Raw genomic sequence first — 10202 nt, forward strand, 5'->3', positions numbered from 1 at the left:
CCATCGAGCATATTAATTATTTTAAAAATTTCAACGCATGCATTTTTATTGTTGGTCTTGAGTCTCGTATTACGTACAGAACATATAATGACGTGCAGGCCAAAGATGTCGGTGTGTTTTTACAGTGATTGCTTCCAAAGTTTTGCTTTGTTTTTAATTCATACTTTTATGCTCTTTAGACTGTATTGGGATGAATGTTTTATGTATTTTAGCATTTATTGATTGTCTTGGTTTGCATGATGTTCCTATCTGAGCACGAAGCACATTGAGCTGGGATCCCAGATTCAAATCCCATATTTTTTGTTGATTTGGACATTGTATACTCACTCTCACTCAGTCTCTGTCTCACTCTCCCTCCCTCACTCTCCCTGTCTCCCTCCCTCACTATCCCTCTCTCCCTCCCTCACTCTCCCTGTCTTCCTCTCTCCCTCCCCCACTCTCCCTGTCTCCCTCTCTAATTCTCTCCTCTCCCTCTCTCTCCTTCTCTCCCTCCCTCTCTTCTTCTCTTTCTCTCCCTCCCTCCCTTTTCCTCTCTCCTTCTCTCCCTCTCCTTCTCCTTCTCTCTCTCTCTCCCTCCCTCACTCTCCCTGTCTCCCTCTCTCTCCTTCTCTCCCTCCTTCTCTCCCTCTCCCTCCCTCTCCCTCCCTCTCCTTCTCTCCCTCTCCTTCTCTCCCTCTCTCTCCCTCTCTCTCCTTGTCTCTCCTTCTCTTCCTCCCTCTCTCTTCCTCCCTCTCCCTCTCCCTCTCTCTCTCCATCTCTTCTTCTTCTTCTCTCTCTCTCTCTCTCTCTCTCTCTCTCCTTGTCTCTCCTTGTCTCTCCTTCCTCTCTCTTCTCTCTCTCTCTCTCTCTCTCTCTCTCTCTCTCTCCCTCTCCCTCTCTCTCCATCTCTTCTTCTCTCTCTCTCTCTCTCTCTCTCTCTCTCTCTCTCTCTCTCTCTCTCTCTCCTTGTCTCTCCTTGTCTCTCCTTGTCTCTCCTTCCTCTCTCTTCTCTCTCTTCTCTCTCTCTCTCTCTCTCTCTCTCTCTCTCTCTCTCTCCTTGTCTCTCCTTGTCTCTCCTTCCTCTCTCTTCTCTCTCTCTCTCTCTCTCTCTCTCTCTCACTCTCTCTCTCACTCTCTCTCTAACTCTCTCTCTAACTCTCTCTCTCTCTCTCTCTGCATTGTATACTCTCTCACGCAACGAGTTGTCACACGATCCTGTGTGACCTTAAAGGCTTAAGGGTGTAGTACTGGTGAACAGGTGATTTTTTTTTAGATTTTTTTTTTTTTAGCTGAACAGTTTCCTTATAGTCTTATAAACAAGAATCATGCTATTAGAGGTCATAGAAGTACTGTACCCCTAAATATTGAAAAATTCAAATTTCAATTCAATTCAATATAATATTTTGCATGAAATTTGTTATAACTTGGGAAATGCATCATTCTTTTGGGCTGAAATTTGGACAGGATATTCAGAATATCACTTCCTTTAAAATGATGAAGGCTTTTGTTTATAGGAGTAGCCATTGTGGATTTATTGAAGGACAACCAAGTTTTATCTGGTAATTGGCATAATTAGCTAATTCGTGAACATTTGACATAATTTCACAAAATCCTCTCATCAGGTAGTAGAGTAACACATGTATAATACATGTACCAAGTTTTGTGTGAAAAGAATGATAGGTGACATAGAAGATAGAAGTAGAAATGTGTTCTTTGTTTTTCCTTGTTTTTTATTGACGGTCTAATTTATGCAAATTATATGCATGTAATATGACAAAGAAGCGTTGAAACTGGTCTGAGTTAAAGCCAAGATTATATCTTTCAAGTAAAACTGAAAATTAGATATTAACTTGACTTTGTTTTTGTGTAAAGGCCTCTCAAAGGTACCGATGTAGTTTTCTCAATTTTTCACCAGTACTACACCCTTACACGGTGAAACTAGGCCATTTGGCCCATCATTGCTGTGTTGCACTTCCGAGTTAATTTTGACGCAGTTGTAAACAATGGCCATCTTGTTTTACTTAACTCGAAGTAACCTGATTTGATCAGATGACCAAGTTGTGCACATAGATGTACGATATTCAAGGGAATCTGTTTTTTTTACCTGCTCCACCGAAGGTGGACGGAGGTTGTTTTCACCCCTGTTTGTCTGTCTGCCTGTCTGTGAGCAGGATATCTCAAAAAGTTATGGACAGATTCGGACAAAACCGAGTGGACAGGTTGGGTATGTGATGAGGAAAAATTTATTCTATTTTGGTAAAGATCGGGATCCGGATATGAGAATTTTAAAATGGATTCGTCACCATTGAGAGATATGGCCAAAACGATATATAGCATGATATTTCAAAAGGTTGTGGATGAGTTATGACAAAACTAGGTGGAGGAGTTGGTTAGGCGACCAGAACAAGCAGGTTCGATTTTGGTTCAGGTGTGGATCCAGACCCGGCCTATCGGTGGGATACAAAACGTAAACCGTTCGGCCTCTCGGAGGTGTGCGCTCTTCCGAGTGCCGCTCTACTTTTTCAACTGTACAGAATTCTCTGCGCATGTTTGGATGCAAAACGAAATTCCTCTCAAAACGGTACTCACAGGTGAACCTGCCACACGGCTAAATAATTAAGCATGTCGCCACACCGCACCACGGAATCTCCACGTGTGCAGAACACCGTGCTCGTGTGGCCAAACTACCGTGGACTGTCCGTGCTCTACCTCCTTAAATACCGAGGGTCAAGGAAGCAAGCAGCACGTACCGTTTGTAAGGCTTGCTTTGAGTGTGACTTGACCAGCTTTCGAACCGCCGACCTTCTGAGAAGAGGGATGGCCAAATTGATCTCACCTTTTTCGGCACTTTTTGCTAAAACTCAGCATTTGGTCTTAAACAACTCGTTTTAGGGTACTCTTCAAGATCCAGTGTATGCCCGATGCAAATACGCCCAAATAAGGAATTATATATTTATATAGCACAATTTTGACCAAATATGGACAGAAATAAAATTCAGTGATTTTTTTAAAATTAGTAATGTGTATACGGTACTTTCCTTTTTTTATTATCATTATTTTTTGTATACAAGATCGAGGCTCATGTAAAAGCTAACATTGATCACAAAAAGACAAACTGACATAAAGCATATGATAAACGGAGCGAGAGAACAACACGCAAGTACAACATTTGAGAGCAGGGACATCAGGAGATCTGTGGGAGGGAGAGAGCTTGGCAGGAGGAGGCATGGGAAGGGGGTGGCGGGTGGGAGATGGATAAAATACATGAAGACTGCTAGGACTTCAAGGAAAGAAGTCGGTATTTCAAAAAAGTGGATCTGGGGTGAATTAACGGGGGTAGAAAAGATCAAGGTTTTGGATGGGGGAAGATAAGAGATGGTGGTGAACAGCTGTTTTAAAGACCTGGAGGGAGGAGTGGGATTGAAGAGAGAGGGAGGGAGTTTGTTCCAGAGGCGGCAGAAAAGAGGAGTGAAGGTGAGCAGAGAGTCTTGATTTCGGCAGTTTAACCATAAGAAGGTTGCTGGCAGATCTTGTGCGACCTGTAGGAATATTTGGCAGAGCACAGACAGAGCTGGGGGGACTAGGCCAGCGAGGAGTGGGTAGCAGACAGAAAGTCCACCAACCTGCCTGCGGTGAGTGAAAGGCCCTCGGAGTTAGCTTCATCGCGGGAGATTCTAATGATTCTGAAAGTTTTGGTTTCAACAGCGTGAAGACGAGTTAGGTGTGAGGCAGGAGCACCGGCCCAGAGGGGAGCGCAGTATTCCATTGAGCTGCGGATGAAAGCTTTGTATGTGGTGAGGAGCTCAGGTGTGCCAATATAAAATCAAATTGGACAAGACACAAGGTATCTTAGGTATCAATGGCTGGTTTATAATTTTTTTTTAAACAGAAATACAGTAAGTAGTAATAAATTACTGAACAAATCATCGTTTTTTCTCAAAACCATGTTTTCTTCCATGATGAGTAATTGAAGCTCTTCAAGTATGGATTTCTCTTCCCAGAATTGCGTTCCAGACATTGCAGATGTTCACAGTTAAATATTCCTTTTCATGCAATTTTGATGTTTATTGATTACAACATTACATGCAATGATATCTCATTGCTATAATGTGGTCAAAGTGACCAAAATCGATCGTATTGCTTTATTGTATGATTTCAATGTTCATCAGAACTGGAGGATTTTCAAAGCAAAGCACAGATGATCCAAATTTCAAGCTGTGGACCATTTACCTCCAGATGGTTGAGACCACATTCAGTTTCATCGGAGCAAATTGAAATGGCAAATGGAAGCTTCATCTGGATTTCTTGATTCACCCTCAGCTGCGACTGCCCAGATTTTGCAAAATGGGGGCAGTATATCTAGCTGGAAGAAACTCTCACATTCTCTTCAATCCCAGTCCTCCCTCCAGCCTCCAGGTCTTCAAAACAGCTGTTCACCACCATCTCTTATTTCCCCCATCCAAAAGCTTGATCTTTTCTGCCCCCGTTAATCCACTCCTAATCCGCCTCCATCAAATTCCCTGTTTTCTTTCCTGAAAGTCCCTATAGTATCCATCTTGTTGATCCCGTGTACCCCGCCCCAGCCCTCCCCCTTCCACAAATCTCCTGATGTCCCTGTTCTCTACTGTTGTTGTGCTTCCCTCTCTATCCCCCCTTGTCTCCCGTTCCCTTTATTGTATGTTCTATGTGTTAGCTCTTCCACGAGCCTCGACTTAGTATACAAAAAAAAAACTTGCAAACAAATGCACCAGAGCTCAGGAGGGGGAACGGTGTCATGAAAAGAGGTTTTCGGCAATTTAACCAGGAGGTGCCCCCAGACCAAGCTACTGAGTCTCAACTGAGTGCAAGCTCTCAAATGGAATCATCAGCATCACCAGAAATGATCCAGCTGGCGACAAATTCCGTGCGACGTGGTGTGAAAAAGCAGCGATATCAGGTGATGTGTCCCGGTTGTTTGGACTTGAAGATGAGCATATCTCGACGCAGAGGAAATGATCTCCAATGGAAGATCTCTCAAGATGAAAGTGCAGTTTGAACGATTCAATGCGTTGCAGGTCAAAGTGCTTCCAGATCATGAAGACGGTGATGGTGAAGAGGTGTCAGAGACTGATCCTATGCTGATTGCTGTGTCGATCAGCGATGCAGCGACTGTAGAGATAGACATGAATATTTGGACAGTGCAATGGAGAAAGCGGAGGACTTTGTGAAGAAGAGGCTAATTTCCAAAAAAAATGGATCATTATTAACTGCTTTGCCACAGAACAATTCAAAGACATTTGTATCATTGTATATGACTGAAATATGTTGTCTGGCCAATGAGATCAGGCAAATAATGGCAGACAGAAAAGTTAGGCAACAACTTTTCAACGTCTCAATACCTGGTCGCAACATTCAACCGCAAGGTGTTCCCCAGCATGAGTTATCACCATTACTACTGTCATTTGTTAAAACAGATTTGTAACTGCCCGTTAATTCACCCCAGATCCACTTTATTGAAATTCCGACTTCTTTCCTGGAAGTCCTAGCAATGTCCATGCGTTTTATACCTCTCCCACCCCCTTCCCATGCCTCCTCCCAACCAAAGCCCTCTCCCTCCCACAGATCTCCCGATGTCCCTGCTCTCAAATGTTGTAATAATAATAATAATAATACATTTATTTTATATAGCGCTTTTCAAGAAGCCCAAAGACGCTTTGATAGAGTACAAAAAAAAACAAGTGCAAAAAGACAAAAATCAACAGGTAAATAATCAAAGCAAAAGGAAGGAGGAGAAGTGATAGGCAGGGGTTAAATGCTGTGGGTTAAATGTTGAATGCAGTGTTGAACAGGTGGGTCTTGAGTGATGTTTTGAATGTGGTGAGTGAGGAGGAGTCTCTGATGGTGTGAGGTAGTGAGTCCCAGAGGGTGGGAGCAGCGATGGAGAAGGCCCTGTCTCCCCAGGATCTGAATTTGGTCCGCATGGGGGGGGGGGGGGGGGTCAGGAGGTTGGTACCAGCAGAGCGGAGGTTGCGGGTGGGAGTGTGTCTAGAGAGGAGGTCAGTCAGGTAGGATGGGGCCAGGTGCTTGGTGCCAGGGCTTTGTAGGTCAAGAGGAGGATTTTGTACTGGATTCTCTGGGGGATGGGGAGCCAGTGAAGCTTGTAAAGGACGGGGGTGATGTGGTCACGGGTCCGGGAATGGGTGAGTGGACGGGCAGCGGAGTTCTGAATGTATTGGAGTTTATTGATGATTATTGAGGGTGAACCAAGAGGAGGCTGTTGCAGTAGTCCAGACGGGAGGTGATGAAGGCGTGGATGAGGGTTTCTGCAGCCGTGGAGGAGAGGGATGGACGGAGACGGGCGATGTTTTTCAGGTGAAAGAAGGCTGTCTTTGTGATCTGTTTAGTGTATTTGTCGAAGGAGAGGTTTTGGTCAAAGATGATGCCAAGATTCCGGATGTGAGGGGAGGTGGATACTGGGAAACCGTCGATGTTGAGGGCAAAGTTATGGGTGGATTTGGTGGCGTTTTTGGGCCAATGATGATTATTTCAGATAAGTTTGAGGAAGTTGATTTGAAGCCAGGATTTTATTTCAGTGATGCAGTTTGTCAGGATAGAGTGGGTGGTGGTGGAGATGGACTTGGTGGAGATGAAAAGCTGGATGTCATCGGCGAAGCAGTGGAATTGGAGACTATGACGGTGGATTAAGTGACCAAGGGGGGACAGGTACAGGATGAAGAGGAGGGGGCCAAGAACTGAACCTTGGGGGACACCTTGGGGGAGGCGAGCAGTGGGGGATTTGCAGTTATTGATGGAGATGAACTGGCGTCTGTCGGAGAGGTATGATTTGATCCAAGAGAGGGCAGTGCCGGTAATGTTAAAGGTGGTTTCAAGTCGGGTGAGGAGGATGGTGTGATTGATGGTGTCAAAGGCGGTGCTGAGGTCGAGGAGGATGAGAATATTGAGGTTGCCAGCGTCAGAGGAGAGGAGAAGGTCGTTGGTGATTTTGAGGAGAGCAGTTTCAGTACTGTGGTTGGAGCGGAATCCGGATTGGAATGTTTCATACAGGTTATTGGCAGAGAGGTGATGTTTAAGTTGAGTGGCTACAGCGCGTTCCAAAACTTTTGACAGAAAGGGTAGGTTGGAGATGGGTCTGAAGTTATTTAGGGTGTCAGGGTTGAGTCCAGGTTTTTTCAGAATGGGGGTCACAGCAGCAATGTTTAGGGATGGTGGGACGATGCCTGTAGACAGGGAGGAGTTTATTGTTGCAGTGATAAGTGGAGAGAGAGCAGGAAGGGAGGCCTTGACAAAGCTGGAGGGGATGGGGTCAAGAGTGTAGGTGGCAGTTTTCATTCCTATGAGGAGTTCAGAGAGGTCAGTAGGGGGGACTGGGGAGAACTGAGACAGGGGTTGGCAGGATAAGGGGGGGCAGGTGGTTTGAGGGGGAGCAGGTGCGGTGGTGGTTAAGCTGCTGTAGATGTTGTCAATTTTGCTTTGGAAGAATGAAAGGAAGGAGATGCAGTTGTCTACTGTGAATGAGTGGGTGGTGGTGTCCAGGGGGCTGAGGAGTTTGTTTATTGTAGAGAAGAGTGCTTTTGGGTTTCCAGAGCCAGAGTGGATAATTTGAGAGTAGTAGGCGGGGCGGGCGCGGGAGAGGGCATCTTTGTAGTGTTGTAGGTGGACCTTGTAGGCTTGGGAGTGAGTTGTGAGACCTGTTTTATTGCGGAGTCTTTCAAGTTGGCGAGCACGAGTTTTCATCAGGCGGAGTTCAGGGGTAAACCAGGGAGCAGAATGGGCGAAAGAAACTGTTTTGGTTTTTATAGGCGCAAGCTGGTCCAGGCAGGAGGAGAGAGTGTGGTTGTAGTAGTCAGTGAGGTCAGAAGGGGTGTGGAGGTCAACGAAGGGAGAAGTGGACATTTTTTCAGAGAGGGTGGATGAGAATGAGGTAGGTGAAAGAGCGTTTAGCTTACGGAAGTTGATCGTGTGATAATGCCTTGGTGCTGGGGTGGGGATGTTGATGGTCATAGTGATGGCTAAGTGGTCAGAGAGGGTGAGGTCGGAGCCAGAGAGATGGTGCAAAATTAATCCAGTAGAGCAGACAAGGTCCAGAATGTGACCACGGTTATGGGTAGGAAAGTTGACATGTTGAGTGAGGTTAAAGCAGGTGAGTAAATGAGTGAAGTCAGTGGTTATTGTGGAGTCAGTGGAGTCTATGTGGATATTGAAATCACCGAGGAGGAGGATTGAGGGGGAGAGGGAACAGAGCTGGGTCAGAAAGTAGGAGAAGTCAGACAGGAATGATGGGTGTGGTTTGGGAGGGCGGTAGACGACAGCCATGACTGACTGTGTGCGACCAGAGAGTTTAAAAGCCAGGTGTTCAAATGATGGAGCAGATGAGATGGAGATGAGGCTGGTCTTGATGTCCTGTCGGTGAATTACGGCAATTCCACCACCTCGGCCCTCTGAGCGTGGTTTATTGATGTAAGAATATCCATTGGGTGTAGTGAGGTTGAGTGAGAAGTAGTCCAGAGGTTGTTGCCAGGTTTCAGTGAGACAGAGGAAGTCCAGTTTATTTTCCAGAATGTAGTCGTTCAGGATGAGGCTTTTGTTGTTGAGGGACCGGGTATTGAACAGGGTGAGCTTGATGTTGCTTTGTACGGTGGGGATGAACTCAGGTGATTTAGCCAGGGTTTGCAGACAGGAGGTGCGATCGTGTGCATTGCTGTGACCAGGTGCGCTGGGACAATGAGTGGGAGTGCGCTGAGCCGACCAGAGTACGGGAATGAAGTGACCTGTTTGTAAGTAAACAAACTTACGACCGGAGCCTCTATGAATGTATCTGGGTCGTCGCAGGAGTCCGTGGGATTTGATTGCAGAGATGTATGATGGGGTGGAGTGAGTATTGGGCAGAAGAAACCTTGCGGCGGAGTACCTTAGAGCCATGCCAGGCAGGAGCGAAGGGACGATTAAGAGGCCATGGTTGAGGAGGACGAGTAGGCCTTGCCGCAGCGGCAAACGACCGCAGCCGCTAATCAAGCAAACCAAGACCGCAGCGGCAAACAGCCACAGCCGCAAACAACGGCCACAAACAACGGGAGCGGGCCTGAGGAAACAGTGGAAGAGCCGTGCTTGTACTTGTGTGCTTCCCTCTCTCCCCCCCCCCCCCAATCTTGTCTCCCGCTCCCTTTATCATATGTTTTATGTGTCAGTTTGCCTTTTTGTCATTAATGTTAGCTCTTACACGAGCCTCGATCTTGTATACAAAAAAAAAGATGATGAAAAACTGGAATGGCACTCGCATAGAGAGCCCTAGTGGACAGGTTGGGTGTGTGGTGGAGCGCATACCTCTGCCAGGCTGATTAGTTTTACATTTTGTATCACACCGATAGGCCGGATCTGGATTCGGACCTGAACCAAAATCTAATCGGCTTGTTCTTTTCACCTAACCAACTCATCCACCAAGTTTTGTCATAATCCGTCCACAACTATTTTGAAATATCATGCTATATATGATTTTTAGCCTTATCTCTCAATAGTGAAAGATTCACTTTCAAAACATTTTAAAATCTCCATTCCAGATCTTCACCAAAATCGAATCATTTCGTCCTTGTCAAGCACCCAACCTGTCCACCAAGTTTCCTCCGAATTTGTCCACAACTTTTTGAGGTATCCTGCACACCAACAGACAGGGGTGAAAACATAACGGAGGTAATAACGGAGGCAAACAAACATCTGTGATGGGCAGAGGTAATGAGAGATACCAAGAAGAGTGATATGCTAACCATCTTGAGCACAGAGAGAGGTATCCACATTTCAAAGAATATGTCTGTAGCACCAGCAATCCAAAGAAAATTCATCCTAATTGATGACCATGCCATCATCAAGGAACTAGGAAAACCAAAGAGTGTACAACTTTCAAGCAGTATGCTGAAAAATTCATCCAGGCTGTCGTGTGTTACTTGGACAGGACAACAAAACTATCAATGTGTTATTTGACAGGTATTTAGAACATTCCATCAAAGAAGCAACTCGGCATAAACACCCAAGCAAGGCAAGAAGACACATTTGTAGAACAGTTGGTGATGGACCAGCTCCGCTTCCTTCTGTATGCGATGGTTTCCTCGTCTTCGGAGCCAACACAGTTGATCTTGCACAATTTCTGTCACAGAAAGTTGTAGCATGCAGAAAACACCTGAGCAGGAGCTGGTGGTCTCAGGTGGCCTAGATGAGACCCTCTTCTACAAAGA

This window comes from Myxine glutinosa, chromosome 13 (genome assembly GCF_964187855.1).
Source record: "Myxine glutinosa chromosome 13, kmMyxGlut1.1, whole genome shotgun sequence".
NCBI lineage: Eukaryota > Metazoa > Chordata > Myxini > Myxiniformes > Myxinidae > Myxine > Myxine glutinosa.